Source organism: Phaethon aethereus, assembly GCF_964289735.1.
Source record: "Phaethon aethereus genome assembly, chromosome: 11".
Taxonomy (NCBI): Eukaryota; Metazoa; Chordata; class Aves; order Phaethontiformes; family Phaethontidae; genus Phaethon; species Phaethon aethereus.
The window spans coordinates 5,423,315-5,441,667 of NC_138587.1; positions in this window are offsets into that span (position 1 = coordinate 5,423,315).

Consider the following 18,353-nt stretch of genomic DNA (forward strand, 5'->3'; position numbering starts at 1 on the left):
CGGGTTTGTCCTGCCCGTTGCAGAAAGCTCACTCGTACCCAGGCAGCGCTTCGCGTGGGGTGGCATTTCCAGCCTGTGCCACCCAAGCACTGCTGGATGTGATGTGCTGTGCCGTTCCTTAGGTCGCAGCCTAAACTCTTGACAGCTCTTTAATTGCATCAAGTGCTGCAGCCAGTTTTGCAGTTTGGTGGGTGACATAATGGTCTCGGTTGCTTCAAAAGCCCTGGGAGCAGCCGGATCCCAGCGTGGAGATCCGTGAAGAGGGCCGGAAGCATCAAGGGAAAGTGAGGGTAGTAGGGATGACCTCACGCTGATGAAATGAAGTCCATAGTGGTCTGCCAGATCATCTGAGCTGTGCGCCTCTGCCTTTGAGATTTAGATAGTGAAATATTAAAACTTGTCTTTCAAATCTGTTCAATATTACAAAGATTAATTTTTGTTGGGGGCAGATTAATAGGTTTCCTATTCTGATTAATACAGTGATAATAAAAACGTTGTGATTGCTGGAACTAATGAAGCCCAGATTAATGTTTCAAGGTTTGATTGACTTTGTACTTCAGTTATGCTAAAGCTGCTGCATCTCATTGCCCCTTACTTAGCTGTAGCCTTCGGAGAATCTGTATGGGAGCAAGGCAGCCCAGGAGAGGGTCTGTATTGGAGGTCAGATCAAAGAATCTGTTGCGGGAGAAGTTTTGCCAAAGAGTAGTCAAGAGTTTTGCTCATGTTGCAGCATTTAATTAGAGTTTCCCTGTCTTTAACCCAGCAGGCTATTTTTGTGAAAGTTGTAGAAGAGGAGTGTCCAACTCAGATGTGTGGGCGCATCATAAAAAGCTTCAATTTGTCAATGCCAGATCGAACTCAAGTGCGTGGGTAGATCATTAAAGACTTCAGTTTATCATAACCAATCTATTATCAGTTCGTCTCCCTCCTCCACCCTTCCCCTCAGCACTATGCGTGTTTTCCCCAGGTTCTCCAGGGTTGAGGTCCATGGAAGTGCCTGAGCTGCCTCCGGGCCACGCTGGGCTCCCTCCTGGCATAGCTCAGCCTGGAGCTGGCAGCGTGCCGGTGAGCCAGCTGGCTGTTGGACACAGCTGATCAAATGGTTTTGGGGGCCTCCAGTGGTGCAAGCCCCAGCCTTGATGCAGTGAAAATTCATGTGTTTGGGAGCTCTCTGCTCCCGTTAATCCCAAGCGATTCAAAAGATGCAGGTGGGGCTGGGCACAGAAAGTACATAGTGATCATGTAAGCCTTGTTCCCTTGGGAAACCTGGCTGAAGAAATGTTTTGTGGAATATTTTGGTGAAGTCAGTTTTTGATGGTGTGGAAAACATACGTTTTTCCAGGTGCACCCATCAGAGTTCAGGCCAGGCTAGGATGGAGTGTCTTTACCTAGTCCCAACACTGTTTCTTCTTCCGTGTGTAGAAGCTCTCCCAGCTTTCAGATCTGCTTGTTGGCACAAAGATGCCAAAATATTCTTTATGCTTGAGGAGGGATGTGAAGGCGAAGAATGATCTGGAGGCAAGGACAGTGCTTCTGTAGACCACAGCCCTCATCTGCTGCAAACCAAATATATTATTTAGACAAGTCATTTTGCCTCAAAAGTCCCAAAAGAACAGGAAATCTTTTGAGGAAGCATTAGCCAAAATGAGCCTCAATTCCTTATCTTCTAAATGGGGCTAGTGATACTTCCCTGCTCTACAGACATACCATGGATAAAGATTACGAAGCAGCTGAATATTGTGGTGCAGCAGGTCAGCTGGAGAAATCTTGCCCCAGCATGCAAGGATGCAGCTTTCTGCTCAGCTACATACCCATCTGCATATCTGTCATCAAGCGCAGCAATAAAGCGAGCCTCGCATGTGTGTTTCTGACGCTGCTCAGTTGCTTCTCTCAGGTGCTCTGCTCCTCATGAATAAAATGCAACTGATGCAAGATGCAGGTCACTTTTGGTTTGCAGGTATTTCAGAGTCTCCAAGAAAGAAGTCATGTTTAGGATAACTGCTGTTTGAAAACCGCTTTTGGATCTATTTTTATTGTGTAGCACAGTTTTAAGTAGGGTCGCATAATCCCTATATTTAGATTTCTGAACTCTTGTGATCTTTGAGCCATTGCATTGCATTCAGCAAAGAATGGGAGAAAGCCCCGGGGCCAGAGAAGTACCTGTTTTTTGTCTTAAGAAATTTCATGCAGTTGTTGCTAAGACAGAAACTTCCAGATGTTCCTCAGGAAGGCTGCAGCGGGCTGCCAAAACAATTAGCTGCATGAGCTTAATTTGGAGATGGCAGTTCTTGCTGCTGCCAAAGCACTGGTAGATGTGGAAAGGCTGCAAGCAGCCACTGTGTTGGAGACACTACGGAGGGAGACGATGGGGGAATGAAGAGGTCAGAAGCACCACATGTGATTTTTGCTTTCATTTTTTTTCCTACTGCAGTCCCTCAGGATGTTTTCATCTGCTGCAAAGTTTATTTTCTCCTCTGGGGTTTATTGCTGCAGGTCCCTGTTGCATAGTGGTCCAGGGACAGAGGCTCTCCCGGGTGTTGGTGCATCTGTTAGGGCAGCGCGTGCCCTGCTCCAATTTGGGTAGCCACTGGAGCTGCTGTTTAAATCCCATGTGGTTTCATGGGTGCGATGCAGAACAACCTCTGTTCATATTTCTGAATGTGGCTACTTTGTCAGTGAAGAAAATATACTTTTTTTTTTTTTTAAATACCCCTATTAGTAAAATGGATGTCTTAATTTGTACAGCAACCAGCTTCCTCTGAGCTAAGCTTAAACTCAATCTGTGTTACTAATAGCTGGGGAAAAAAACATACTAATTGGTATTTTTTAACTGATGTTTGCAAATTTTGCCTTTTCACCCTGAACATCAAATAGTTTTCATATGTGTTTTTCCTTATCTCGGAGGAAAGATTATTGCTAACAAGAGATTCTACATTTTGTTAAGGTTTTATCAGGATGCAGTGAGTGAAGGCAGAGAGTAAATATTTCAGAAATTCAAAGACTGTTATATTTTGACAATGCAAAGTAGGTTAAAATACCTGGATTTTGTGCACAGTGCAATGTTTTTGAGCAGAATATGGATTTGGGTGGTGACACATTTTGGTATTTAGAAGGAACATAAGCTTGCCTGTCGGAGGAGCACGTTGCAAATATGAAATAAGTGTCTTTAAAAACCTTGCTTAATATTGTAAGTTTCCATTTTATTTAAAGCCAAATAAAGTCTGCTGTGTGATAGAGTAATGTTTGGTACGTAGAAACACTCCTGTAATGCTCCCCCCACCTCCAGCGTTTGTAACCACCTTTTATTTTCAAAGGAAAATGGTAGGCTTTGATATGATTCTGAGTGAAGTTTTAAAACATGTTTTTGTCTTTCAGTCTCCTGAGAACATTTTTTCTGAGTGACTCCGGCTTCCAGACACATTTGCCATGATAAGGGTTTCGATCCTTTCCCATATTTGCCCTGAGTCATGAGTGGATATGTGTGATGCCTGCAAGTAAAACTGGTGAGTCGTCAAACCTGGGTTTGTAGTAACTCTCACTTATCCTTTCTTACAATCTCTCTTTCCCTCACCCTTTTCTCCCCTTTCAAATATGGTGGGGATTTGGTTTCTTTTTTTTTTCTTTTTTTTTTTTGGTATTGTTTGTGCTTAAAAGCAAGTCACCACTATTCTTAAAAAAAAAAAAAAGACTTCATTGTAGTGAAATAGCAGTGATAACAAATATTATCAATACAGAAAAAATACCCCCTTCCTTTCTTTCTTCTCTCCATCCCCTCAAATCCTATGAGCTATGAGGTCTTTGATGGTGAAACTGGAGTTCAGTGATGCAGGTGAAGCTGCTACCCAGAGCTGAAGCCCTGCAGATACACAGGGTCCAGGCATGCTTATGTGGGCAATTCGTGTCATGATTAAATATGAATATGGAGAGGTCTCCTCTCCGTCATGTGTCAGATAATGGACTCTCAAAGGAACCTTTGCCAACAAATAATTATCTCCACTGTTTGCTGCACTTGCATCCCAGTGACAAAATGGTGTCACTGGTACACAGGAGAGCTGTCTCTTCGCTTGCGCTTGCCCGGTTCAGCGTGGCACTGGTGCTGCCGTGCCCGGCCTGGAGGAACACAAGGGCAGAGCATTTAATAGCCTGTTTTGTCAGGGTGCACTTGGTCAAACTTGAGGGGGTGGTGTGGGGTGACCTCTTCTCTGTTCATTTGCAGTTGCCATTTCCCTGTTAGCCAGCCGAGAAGCCTGTTGGTCCCTTGTATGCCAAACAAGTGGTGGTTGTACCTTTCCTGGCTGTCCCTGACCCCAACATCTGACACGGGAAGCCTTCCTGGGCCCTTTCTTCTTACCCACCTGCTCCTGATTGCCTCTTTTATTTGTTCACCGGGGCAACATTTCTTCATCAATCGGAAGAGGTTGGGAAAACAGGAATATTGGAAGGTCTATGTAAGAAATCTTTCAAAACTAGGAAATCCGCATAATTAAATTGCGTAGGAAATGGGAGCACAAGTTGTTTTTTAAAATAAATTCAGGTTTCTATTATATATTTAATATACCTCTGTGTGTTAGAAAGTGCATTTCAATTCAAAGATTATAAAACCTGAGATATTCACACATCAGTGAATTACAAATTTTTTTTTTTAAGTTTCCTTTTTTTCTTTTTTTTTTTTCCAGAGGTAGCATAATTACCATGTCATTTAGCAAAGATTATAATAGCTGTTCAGTTTTTACCGACTGGTGTAGTAAACAGTTGAATAAACCCATATGGCAGCTCGAAGTGTGCATGCAGGAGAGAGATTCTTACCATTTCCTTCATGTCTGAATTACCAACCTCACTGATACAACTGAGATCCCCAAACAGGGACCAATTCCAGACTTCTCCAGTCATGCAAAAATTTCTCACTGCTCTGTCACATATGAATCAATTGATTTTAATCACAGTGGTTAGCTAATTAATTATTTCTTTGTGCCTATGAAGTATGCATGGAAAACTTGGGGTTATATGCAAGGTACATGCCTATATTTAAAGCAGTCTGTGCATTTGCTTAGTACTTCTTTAATAACTGTAAATAATTCCTGGAGTCCCAACCTTACTATCCAAGTCACTATTAAGTGAGGCTGACATAGCTTAAGTGCGCCGTCACCGGGTACTGTGATAGTCCCATGGCACTGCCTCTAACGGGACTTTCTGTCTGGTCTCAGCGGTGGCAGATGGAGGGGCCGGGGTGTTTTGAAGCATCCCCTTGACATAACAGGGTGAGTTATGGAGGTATGGAGCTGTGGCTGACTGGCATCCTGAGTAAAGACCAAATATTTGAGTAGCGTGCCCTCTGGATAGCTTCAGTATTAGAGCAGCGTGCCCTCTGGATAGCTTCAGTATTAAAAAATAAAAGCAACAAAAAGGATTGTTAACTCTCCAAATGCTGGCTTGAACAAAGGAAAAGATTCATGCGATTCCTCTTGAATTCACTTCCAGTTATCTTAAAATTTTCCTGTCACACAACGGCTTTAAAATATCTTCTGAATGCATTAGACCCTGTAGGTGCTTAGAAAATATTGCAAAATAATAATATGAAATGACCAAGCATTGAGCAGCCCCACAGGAAAGGAGCAGTTGGCCTAAACTGGTGCTTGTGTTCATCTTAACCTTGGTGTACAACCAGCCCTCCACCATAATTCTATCAGGAGATGGTAAGTTGCCTAGCAATGTGCTGACTGCAGAGGGTACGTGTTGAGCTAATTCGGTTTTTGTTCTCATTTTCCTTGAGGGTTCAGCTTAAAGGAGTGATCCTTTCTCCGGCTGCAGCAAGAGCCACTTCTCGGCGGTCTCTCTTGTTCCCCACTTGAGTGTCCCTGGTGATGTCAGGAATTCATTCACCGCCGTACGCGTTTTAGAAGTTTCCAGCTTATTGAGTAACCAAATGTGGTTTCTGCTGATTGTGTTGGCTGAATACGTAGGGCCTTTCGAAGAGGCGAGTGTTTTATTTAAAGCAGAGCGTTTAGTTGTATACCATTTTATGGCAGGCAAAGGTCATCTAGGGTAAGCAGCCAGAACAGTGAATTGCCTCATTGCAGCACCTAGGAAAATGAGACAGAAAGATACGGTAAAAGGTTTTAACAAATTGCTCATCGTTATATATTTTTAAAGTCTGGGAACTGGCGCTGTGTACGTTTTTAAATTGGAGATAACCATGCTTGTAGAATAAATTGAGTTAAGAAACAGAACAAATCAAAATAATGGGGTGGTACTAAGAACCTGGTCGTGCAGCGAGTTGCCAGCACAGCGTGCTGCCGGTGGGGCTCGGCGCTGCGCACGCCACGCGAACGCAGCGGTTAGAAACCTGCCGTGTCCCTGCACGGCCGGAGGCTTTTCCACCAGGCTTCGTGGTGACCTCTTCTTGCGGGGATGCCCCGCTTCTGCCCCAGTCCTCTCCTCTGTGGACGGGCTCCTGGTTACACAGAGGGCTTTATCTGTCCGTGATGCTGCTTGTGGTAGCCAAGGAGCAAACGCCGAAGGGTTTCTTCCGCAGCTGTGGAGCAGGAGCGGGTCAGCTTGAGTGGGTCTCCCTTGCTCCTGTAAAGCACCAGTGGCTACAGAAAGACTTTGTTTTTCTGAAACTTTTCTGTCCGTGGAACTTTCTCTGTGGCGGAGGGGAGGAGAGAAGAAGTAATTTTAACAATTTAATATACTACATAATATGTTTTATAAGCTGGTGTGAATGCTCCTAAGTATTTTGGTCTTTTTTCATAACACAATGAACCTAATATTGGTAAAAATACAGATCTTAGCTGCCACCATAAAGAGAGGCTAGATTTAATAAACAGTTATGAATGTTGGCAGCTGCCTATCAGATTGTATAACATCGGCTATAGCACATGAAGACAGTGTCAACTTACATTTTTATCTCAGAAGTATTTTCAAAGCATTTATTTTGCTTTCTCTTGAGTCCTTAACCTAATTCAAGTTATATAATTGGCGGAATATTTTTCCACACCGCTAATTGGCCGGGTGCCAGCGTGGAAACCATTGTCTGACTTGATGATGATCAGGAATTAACATGACATTTGCGTGGTGGTAATGGAATACATTAGTAATGTAATTCATGACTGTAAGAAAGAGACCATCATCTCCCACCTCTGATCAGCAGGAGGGGCTGGGAGGATGATGAAATGCTCCCAGCAGGCACCTCACAGCAGTGGCTGGCCAATCTCGATGTCAAATTTAGTTTTAAATTCTTCAGACAAAGCTGTAATGCTTACCAATTAATTACTACAAATGTCAATTAAAAATCTACCAAATAATACAGTAAGATTAAATTTCAATTAAAAAAATTACATTTAACAAGGAAGATACAACATTATTTTAATGAATTCTGCTGAAGGTGACAGTTTATCTAGATATATTTATACCGTGTAGGTGGATCTAAATTCATTGGATGCTGTTAACCATGTTACTCCGTGTACATATTAGTTTTGAAAATTATTTCTACTTTGGCTGTGTCCTGGAGGAGATGGGGCATCCAAGTGGCATTTCTCATCACCAGGAGAAAGGGGAATTTCAGTGCCTTCCAAGTACAAAAATCTTCTCACACCTAAAATGAGGGCTTATTGTAGACTCTTATCCTGGCCAAATTAGCAGTATTTTTCATTGCTTGATACTTAGGAAACCAAATACAGAATTTTTGTTGCGGTACTAGAAGAAATCCTGACTTTCCTATGACTGTAATGACTTACTTGGGACAATTTTTCAACTAATCTATTTTATCATACAAACAATATCCATTATTTTGATAAATCAATTAACAGGAAAAGATTTTGCTGTGGGGAACTGTAAGTCCTGAGCAGAGCTATTATCTGCAAAGCTTCACCCTGGCTTGGTAGAGCTTTTGAATGCATGATTAAAATCCCATAGTTGATACTTCAGATGCTTTAAGATGTATTTTGAGGTAGGAGTGGCACAGCAGAGACGTCGTGTAACGTCATGAAGTTCTGAGTTTGCGTGGATGGCAAGCATATGCAGAATAAACTCTTGTAAAAACACCAGCACCTCATCAGATGCAGAGCATTAACATTGCAAAGTGGGGTTTGTAGCTGGAGTTTTGCATTGCAGTAACTATTTTTTTGTTGAACAGGGCAGTTCTTAACACTGCTGGAGATGGAGATGCTGGTGCTTTGGGAAGGTGTGAGAGCCTGGGTAGAGCTGGGGTGTGCCAGTGGCTATCCTCTTGGTCTTAAAGCATTTGTGAGCCAGGGTCTTTAAATATGATCTGAAGAATACTTTCTCAGCTTCCTTGAATTTTCTTTCTCTGATCTTTTATTATGTTTTCACACCAGCATGTCTAAAATCGGTAAGAGGGAAGACATAATTGAAGAAACAGATTTTATGTGTCAAGCCAGCACTGAGAAAAGTCCCTCTCAGGGACCAGAGGCTCCTTTTCCTTGGCACTGCTGTGTCTGGAGCCATTGAATTTCAGCAGGTTTTAACTTAAGATAAAATATAAAAAAATACAGTATGCACACAGAAAATCAGAAAAGCCATACAACCACTCATGGCAGGTTAAAGTAATGATGTGCTCTTTAGTAGACAGGCTTTGCTGGTCCCTTGGCTGCTGTTCAGGCTTTGTCCATCGGTGGGTGAACACAGCAAGCATGATCTCTGTCTCACTGCTGCTGTATTCAGATACCTTTGGGTATTGGTAACAGCTTTACAGGATCATTCCTGCTTCGTGCTATTATCTGATAAAGCAATCGTCAGCAGGAGATGGGAGACAGTCTTTTTTTCCGTAAGGGCCTCAGGAAATGGATGCTGTGGAAGTGTAAGAGTAGCTGAAACATTTTCTCACCAGTTCTCGCAGACAGCAAGGTGATGGAGGGAAAGGTAGAGCAAGGCAGACTCATTTCCTCACTAGCAGCCAGAAAGCTTTAAACAAGGAGGCAGGGAGGGAGGAGCGGGAGCACATAACACCTTTCTGCCTGGAGATAATGACGAGAGGAGGTTGTGGGTTTGGGGCACCCACTGGTCAGACAATTAGGTGGCAGCTGGAGCTGCTGCTCTTAAAAACTCATCTTCCCAGGGGCTTTCAGCTCTACACAGGACCAGTCATTTTCTGATTTGAGCCCTGGGATGAACTCTTGCTCTGGTTATTGTTTGAGAAGTGGAGTATGTGTTACAGTAGGAATTGAGTACCTTCTGTATCACGAATTCTGCTGCATTGGAGTGTCCCGTGTGGAGCTTGTGCCCTTCCCAAGCACTTGTGGTGTCTGGTCTCCTCATTGGGGTATCCCACGTGAAGCTTTTGCCCATCCCGAGCACTTGAGGTGGTGTCTGGTCTCCTCCTGAGTTCTTACGGGTGAAGATTTCTGCCTTTGGTAGGGAAATTTGGTAGGAAACTCTTTATGTAAGAGTTGGCCAAACATCTTGAAGGAAGTGTGTCTTTGACTTTAGGGGAAATACTTCTTTCTCTTTGGGTTGGTTTTTTTTTTTTTTCCCTTAGTGTAGGGTTATGTCAACTATATTACACTGGAGGAACAGTGAGCTGGGGGAGAAAATTGTAATTACTGCCCTCATATTGCCAGTTTATTCCCAGCTTTCACCCAGTGGTTTACATCCCATCTGAAGTAAAAATGCCCAGCAGTAGTTTGTTTGTCTTTGCTTACATCACTCTGGCATGACCCAAGGAGATGTAAAAACTGTTCTCACTCTGACATTTGCATGAGCTGTGAGGTAGAGTGTGAGGAGACAGATGCTGTGCAAAGTGAAAAGGCAACAGGGTTTATTAAGTCTTCGTCGTACCATGGTTTATAATATTTAGACAAAAGCAAACATCTCCAAGGAGGGCTTATGAAATGAGAGAGTGGAGAAAGCTCTCCCAGTTGATGTCAGGTCCTGTCCTCTTCAGGCAGTCATGGGATGGTAGGATGCTGGCCGTGGCAGGGGGGCTGTGAGGACTGTTGTGTGGAGCGTGCATACAGGGGAGTCCTGAAGAGCTGCTTCGGAAGGAGAGCGTGGACTTAAAAGCACTTGCGTAGGACAAAGTCATTATATTGTCATCGTGATAATGCTCCTGGGGGAAATAGCCTGAAATACTCTTTGTCTTCATTAATGCTCCTTCCCAGCAGAGCCTTAAGAGATCATTCTCACTTTCAGATATACAAGGAAACCGAATACAGAGTTGTTTGTCATGAAAATCCCATTTATATACAGCAGCTGTAAAATCCCAGATGCTGAGTGTAGAGGGAGGCTGCTCTGTTGAGGGGAGAGTTGACTATAAAACAGAGCTGTAATTCCCTCTTGACAGGGGTGTGGTGGTTGTGTCTTCAAACAGCTACAAGAGTCTGCCATGCCAAGTCTTTATGGATTTTGTTCTCACAAGCTAGGTAGTAGGTAGGTCTGAGCAAGGATACATTTTTTTTTAATACATATATATGTATATATGAAAGGAATACCTTTGCTCTAGGAAAATATCCGTCATTTGATTTTTACAGCACTGTTCAGGACGGTAGTGTGAGTATCGGAACCGTTTGGGGTCCTTTGGTTGCAAAGGAGGGGCCATGGGACTGGGGCTGCTCTTGATGCCTCTCAAGCATTCAATATCCCCTTGACTCCAGGGCAGCAGGATGTGACCACTGCAGAAGGACAGCTGGTGTTTGAGGCCTTGATACTTACTGTTTTCAGCAGAGCTCTACTGGAACAAATAAGGTTGCTGCCACCGCTGCTGGGAGCAAAAGTGACTACAGCTGAACGAGGGAGACACAAAATTATCAATTAAAAAGCCAACACCAAGCTCATTATTTTACTCTTGAAAAAACATCTTGCTTCCCAGCCTTTTCTTCTCCCACATGGAGCGAATCTTTGGGATATTAATGGTCTACTGTCATGTTTGTTTAACATATTTTTTTTTGACAATGCCTTTTTAGGGTCAAAGCCTGAAGTTTTTCTCCATGTGTTTCAGCTAGGCAAAACTCCCAGTGTCTCAACAGGGTCTCTTCCAAACTAAGTGAAGACTAATTCTTCTCAGATTAATTGGGAATTTCATCTGCATAAACAGAGAAAAGGTCCAGGCTTTGTTTTTTTTAAAATACCATAAAGTTGTGTCCTGCTGAACAGCTAAGTCGCTGCGGGTGGGCTGGCTTTCGACTACGAATTTGGCGGGCAGAGCCCTCCACGATGGCTTGGTGCTCACCTGATGCCCTGGACCACCATGACCCCATGGTCCTCTGCCTTCCAACCCAACCCTGCCTCATTTCTTGCTTTTCCCAGACCAACGCAAGCACTGGTACGGCTCGGCAACCTAAAGACAGTGTCATTTTCGGAGATTTGGCCTTGACCTGGAATTTCCATGTTTTTGTGGGTTTAAGACAAACCTTAATATTACTTCAGCATAATGTTTTCGTGGTTTAATGTTCTTACAGTTTTTTACAGTGTTTCTTTTAAATTCTGTCACTGAAGTGTATGAGAGTTGACAAGTGTAAATATGTAGTTAGAAAATTTCAAAAGTGTATTATTTACTGATCGACCATAATGGCTCCAAAGGAGCCATTATACTCAATCATATCATGTCACTCTGTGGCACTTATTATGATGGTAATATGGATATGCATATTATTTTTTTGTAAAGCATGAGAAGTGTTATTGTGCATGTATAAAAGCTGTTTTTAATTGTCAGTAATGCTCTGAGCTTTTTTTAATATCAAGAATTTAAACAAACTATGGCTACCAGCCTGCAAATAGCGGTAGCAAAAATCCATGTCTATAGGAGGTTGGAAAAAGCCACGCTTGATATTTACAGCAATGTGACTATGCATCTCCTTAATATGGCTCTTTTATAGCTTTATTAGATCCGAGGGCAACCTAGAACCCTAACCTGAGAGCTTGGCAGGTAAAAGCTTTCCATTTTATCTCTGCAGCTTTCATGTGCTCCTGTAGCTCTTTTCCCTGACTTCCTAATTGTGTTTGCGACATTAGGAAATGGCTGGTCTGAAAATACCATGCAGTGCAAGTCATGTTAATTCAGCGATCTTTTTTTTAAAGTGTCACAGAAGATGTCTTTTTGTAGCACTGAGGTAGAGAAGGAAGGAGGGAAGGCAGAATGAGAACATTGAACCATGTAAAATAAAAGAAAGAGACAAGCAGAGAGTTGGGAGTGCTAAATATGCTTCAGCCTTTTGGTAGAGCTGGTTTCAGTAGAGAAAGAGGTAAGAGAGCGTACGCAGTGGCTTGCTTGCTAGAAAATGTCTTCTGTGGAGAAGACGGGAGGAGAGTTTGAGTTTTAATGAGTAGAGGAGATGAGCTAAGGTTCAAATCTGTCATGGGGTATGGCAAATCGATAGTGGAGCGATAATTAGAGGAGGAGGAATCAGAAGTGTTTCTTAACTTAGAAATGAGGATGTGACTGGCTGCTGGCTGCTGCTACTTAGAGGTAGGTGAAGACGAAAGAAATCTGTTGGGCAAAGTCTTTCCCGCAGAAGACATAACTAAGGTGAAATCCAGTTTGTGATTGTTGAAGAGAGATGTCAAAGAGGAAAACTCAACCTTGACAAAGAGCTCTCCGCCGGTCGGCAGGGCAGTGGTGCATCTGTGAGAGCTGCAGGGCTGGTCTGGGGGCTTAGTCCTCACTCTGTGTGTCAGTGGGAGAGGTTCTCCCTGGGGTGGAGCTTGGGCAGGAGAAAGCAAGAAGGTCATTGCTGTTCATGTTTTTGATTTTGATTGCAGAGTGTCAAAGCAGATGACTGCTGTGTCTTTTCTGTTCAGACTTTAGTTGTTTAGTTCTACTTTGTTGCTCTATTATCAGAGGAGTTATTTACCCTGCTCTGAATGAAATTGGGCTAATTACTGAATTACGATTTTCCCCGCTTATTCTAAAGAACCTTCTGTTGGAAATGCATTTTGCTTTAAATATGGAAGGTTAACCATAAGATGCTAGAATGAGCCAATTTTGAGTAGTTCAGGAGTGGAAGGACACATACGTGTAATTTTGCAGATCTTGAACTGGTAACAGTCATTTCCTTGCAACAGTTTTTAAATGAATAAAAGTAACAAGTTTTTATTAACCAATTCTGTATTAATTCTAACTTGTTTCTCTTTCGGAAACTGTATTAAAACCATTTGTCCTCTTTTGAAATACTGAACAAGAAACATAAAAGCAAGTAAAAATGCTCTTACTATTTCTGTCCTTGACCTACATAAACAACTGTATATTCAGGCTCAGGATTGAGTCTAGTATTTGTGAAAAGGCTAGGGCAAGTTAAGCTTAATTATTTCTTTTGAGATGCTTCCTATTTAGAAAAGTTACTTCTTGAAGTCTCATCACCCAAAATATAAAATATCGGTGCTATTTCTGCTGGGATCATTAGCTTAATATTCTGAATAAATTGTATAACTGCTCATTTGCGTAAGAGGATGGGATTTATGAAGCTACAGTGCGTTTGTACACACACACGCACTAGCACACAACACTTGTTGATGATTCAGAGGAGGAGTAGAGTAATTCAGCTCTTGGACTGCCTCACGTGTGATTGGCTTCCTTTCTGGGGGACTTATTTTAGGGAAAAATCAATGTCAACTGAAAAACATTCCATTCTGAAAAGACAAAAATTCCCCTACTTGTGAAAATGTGTCTTGGCAGCTGATTTAACTTATGATACAAGATTTAACACTTTTCACTAAACATGAATATTTACCATGGCAACAGCTACGTTACGGGCCACATGTTGGAGACTTGCACGTTGTTGCAGAAACTTGTAGCTCACCACATTTAACCGAGTCCTTGTTTCTACCGGCAGAAGGAGCCCACTCCTGCAGCTGTTTCGGGCACGGACCTCCCGGCGGGGTTGGTGGGCATCCTGCGTGCCTCCAGCAAGGTACAGCTAATTGCTCTGTCAGGCGTTTGCTGGTGATCAGCACTGTGGTGCTACATATAGACAAAACACTTGATGACAGAATAACCTGATAATAAGCATGCATTTGCCGCCGATTTGCCTTTCCAGTGTTGGGGTGGGAAGAGCTTTCTAAAAGTCTCACTTCTCCAGACTCTTTTTCTCCCTCCTGCCACATCCCTTCCCATTGCCCCTCTGGACGTAGGCAGACGAAACCCATTTTGGCTACACGCGGTAGCAGGTCTGCCGTGTCCTCTGGCCGGTCTGCCCTCCACTATGCCCTGCTGCTACTGTCTCAACTCCTTGTCACCTTTCATTTGCGGTGTAGTGGCTTTTCAGGCGACGCTAATTGAATCACGCTCATCAGGGACTTAATAAAAGCGTGACGGCCAGGACGGAGCCCTGGCAGATGGCAGCTCTGGTTGACAAGTGGGATGCGTGGCTGGGGCTGTGCCGGTGCACCGGAGGCGATGGGCTGGCTCTTCTGCAGGGGCAGAAAGTTTGTGGCTTTGGAATCGTGAGAAGAGCAAGCCAACACAAGCAAAGTAAAAGATGGCTTCAGATGATTTAGGTTGCAGTTAAGTTTTTGTTTTTTGTTTTTTTTTTTTCCCTGAAGCGGAACTAAATAATCAATTAATAAAAGTGTAAATCCTAGCTACAAAGGACTAGGTGTGAAACAATAAGAGCATTTAACTTTAGAGGTAGTCACAAACATCTGCAGGTACCTTGAGTACGAGCAATTTTATTTTATTTACTTTTACAAGTTAGAAAGAATATAAATTTACTTTCTTTAGGACAGAACTAGCAAAGGGTTAGGCAGAAACCCCTTTTCCCAGAGGTGAAAACTCTCAATGCAAATGTTTCTTGTTCCTTTCTGTGAAGTGTCTGGTCTTGGCCATCATTAGGGGAAAAAGGCCTTGGTCTGGAGGGGCTCAGACCTTTCTTCATCTGGGCACCGACGGGACCTTTGCCCTTTTCCTTTCATTTAAAATACCCCAATTTAAATGAAACCAGCTACGCAAAGCAGAAGCTAAGCATGCAACCAGGAGCGTAGCCTGTGCCAGGCAGAGTCCTGGTGCAGTGATGGTTGGGCTGGGGATGCTCGTCTCCCTCCGTCAGTGTGGGGCTCTGGTGGTATGGTGGAGAGTGTCCTCTGCCCGGCCGGTGCTGCTGGTACAGTGGTCCCCAGGCACAACTGCTGCTCTCGGCTCTAAGGCTGGTTTAAATCTTGGCCTTTATTTGGTGTGAATTTGCCAAGCTGCGCTGATCCCGAACTTAAATAATTTGCTTCTCTTTTTAGCATTGTGTCTTTTAAAGGTGTTATATTTGTTTCCATTTTGCGTTAAATGAAAATTAAATGGTTCTGCTTTGTAGATTTAATAGTGTACAAATATATCTATTTATAAATCCTTTTAGCCTATGTATATGTGCCTAAGAAAAAAGCAACAAAGTAGGGGCCCATGTTTTTTGTTTTACTTGAATCAAATACCCTATTGGGATTTCAATTATAAGTGAACGTTACACTTGTTTGTTACTAAGGTGACTACGGTGTCAAGGTTATGTGGATGTTGTAGTATTAATAATGCAAAGATAATGCAAAAAAGAAAAATAGTTGTGTTGGCTAAAATCATCCTATTCCTATAGCATAAAGTTTCACACTGTCCTACATTTCAATTCTCGTTCTATTAAATTACCTGTTTAATAATTTGAATCCAGTGTTATTTTTATATTATATTGCAAATGTGTGACTGTGAGGTTATTTTTAAGATATATTTATTAAGGGAATGAATACAGTAAGAGAAGTCATTGCAGCCCACATACAGTTCCTTGACTTCTCATTTTATGATGTTTCAATTGCATATGATTACTGAATGTAAGTTTTAACTTTTATGGGGGTTCATTAGAGATGCAGCTGTGTAGAGAGAAATTCAATAGAAATTTGATTTTTTTTTTAAAAAAAGCTCTAAAAATGTAGTGAGATGGAGCAACTTCATGGAGCATAATTTCAAGCCTCCTACTTTGAGTTTGGATGCACAGTTGTGGGGTCTTCAAGGGCTTAGCTGGGCTGCAGTGGAAATCTGCTGCTGACAGGGAGAGGAAGAGCACCAGCAAAAGGTCCGTGTGTTCGGGGTGCAGGGGACCGGAGCATCTCGGATCAAAGGCATTTCCCTTTTTTCAGGGTAGGATACAGAGAAGAGGTGATCTCCTCGGTCAGGGCCAGAACTAGCATGAAATAGTTTTTGCTCCCGTGTGAGTCAACATTCTGGTGGAGAAATACAGTTTCAGTCAATCTGTGGTGTTCTCTTCTAATAGAGAATCTAAGTAAAATGAACTCCCCAAAAGCCAATATTGAAAGCAATCTTAGTGAGCAAATGCTGAGAAAACAAATTTTGGGGCACATTTAAAGGAGTAGATGTAGTAAATGAGTAAATCTACCCTGTGGTTAAATGCTGCAGTGCTTTGTGTGAATACTGAACAGGAACATATCCCATCTAGTATAGTTTAGTTGCATAATTTATTAGCATAATGTGTTTGTTTTTAATGTATGAGAATGTAAGCATCTATAACTGAACGATCTCATCTTTTAGTAGGAGGAACCCCGTATTCAAAACCAATTGTGACATTAGCTGTTTGGAGAAAACTTGTTTCATGATATAGTCTATTTCTTTCCAAACATCAACGTCTCATAAGGTTGCAAACCAAGATCCAAAGCAAAGGCATCCTTCTCTGGGCATGAGAAAGGGAAACATTTTTGTCCTCAAACTTTACTCAGTAAAATTGTCAGCCTTTGGCATGCTGGTGCATTGCCCTGCAGCCCTTCCTGCTGTCCCACCTGGCTCGGTCCAGGGCAAGCATCTCATCTCAAGCATCTCATCTCCACTTCTGTTGCAGGAGCCTCTCCAATAGCTCCAGCAGCATGTGGGTATCATCTCAGCAGCATCTTTTTCTCTTTGTTTTCCTTCCTCAGGGGAAGGCAGAAGATTGAACGGTAACTCCTGGGATGTGAACTTGCCAGGATGAAACCCACTGAATGACAAGGGAAGCGGAAGAAGTGGGTGGGGGAGAGTGTATTTTGGCTTTTGGTTTTAATTGGCAGCTTTTTGTATGGATTGAGATCTTTGAACCCGTTGGCAAACAGCTCAGCAAGTGCAGGCATGTGGGGCCCTCCTAGGAGATGGCTTTGCCCGTGTGGTGTCTGCAGTGGTGCGGGGCCCCTGCGCCCACCCTGCTCACTGCCACCCGTGTCAGGCGCGGCATTTGGCGCGTGCGTGGGAGCAAGGATCGTGGGTGACTTGAATGCAAGACTTCAAAAATCTCTTCTCTGGTGACCGAAACCGCTGCTGTGGCTGCCGTCCTTGCTTTAGGTATTTACTGCTGATGGCTTCGCTGAGTAGGGGCAAGCCTTGTGGGGTGGAATCAAGACCACGAACTGTCAGCTTCTCAGGAGTCCGGTCCACACCTGTGGGGAGTGGAGAGGAGGGAAGGGCGGTGGCACTGCGCCTGAGCAGGGCGCAGGTGGGTTGGTTTAATTTTGCCTTTAGAACATCATCCCCAGATAAATGTTTTTCCTAGGCTGTTCCACCTCCCACAACAAGGAAAAACATGAAAAGCAATGAAGCATGCAATTACATAATGAAAAACAATAAAATGCATCTTCTAATATGTACTACTAGTGACCATATGACTTTATTATAAAAACTAAATGTGATTACATTTCCAAGTATTGTGCTGTGTGATAAACTCTGGGAAAAAGTGAAGAACAACTTAGAAAGAGAAGACTTCTTGTTTAATATAAACCTCAGATTTGAAGTGACACATAGCAGGGAATAAATGTCCATCATCTATCAAATGAGGTTTGAACGGTTTAGGTCACGCTAGACAAACACTTCTCACCCTAAAACCTTCTCTTCATCTTCATTCATCAACAACACCTTAAGCTTGTGCCCCTCTTTTTCTTTTCCACTCGCTCAAAAAATAATAATCTACTTGATGCCTACAAATCACTTCTGGCTGGCATTCGTTAGGCGAGTTATGAGCTGCTGCTGCTCCCATCGGCACTGCCTCCTGTGAGGGGAAAAAGGGCGTTGGAAGTTTGCGAAAAAGCTGAAGAGGGAAAGTGCTGCAGAAACGGTGCTTGTAGAAATGGGAGGTGGTGAGCAGAAAGAGGTGAGAGAGGTAAAAGGAAAATATAACTGGCATAACAATGAGGGTTCCTCTATGGCAGATCCCTTTCTTGAACTGTGCTCTGCAGTTTGTGTACCTCATGTCTCGCAGTGGTTTGTGCTTGCCGGGTGTAGGGCTCTGCGAGGCAGTGCGACTCAAACCCTGCAGATGGGAACGAACGCATCCTCTGAGGGTGTTGTTGCTGTGTGTGTAAATCCCAACAGCCAGCTTTGGAGCTTTAGAATAGAAAGGCAGACCTCTGTGGCCAGGCTGGAGAGGTTTATTCTCTTCTGCAGATCCCTCAAGGTGGCC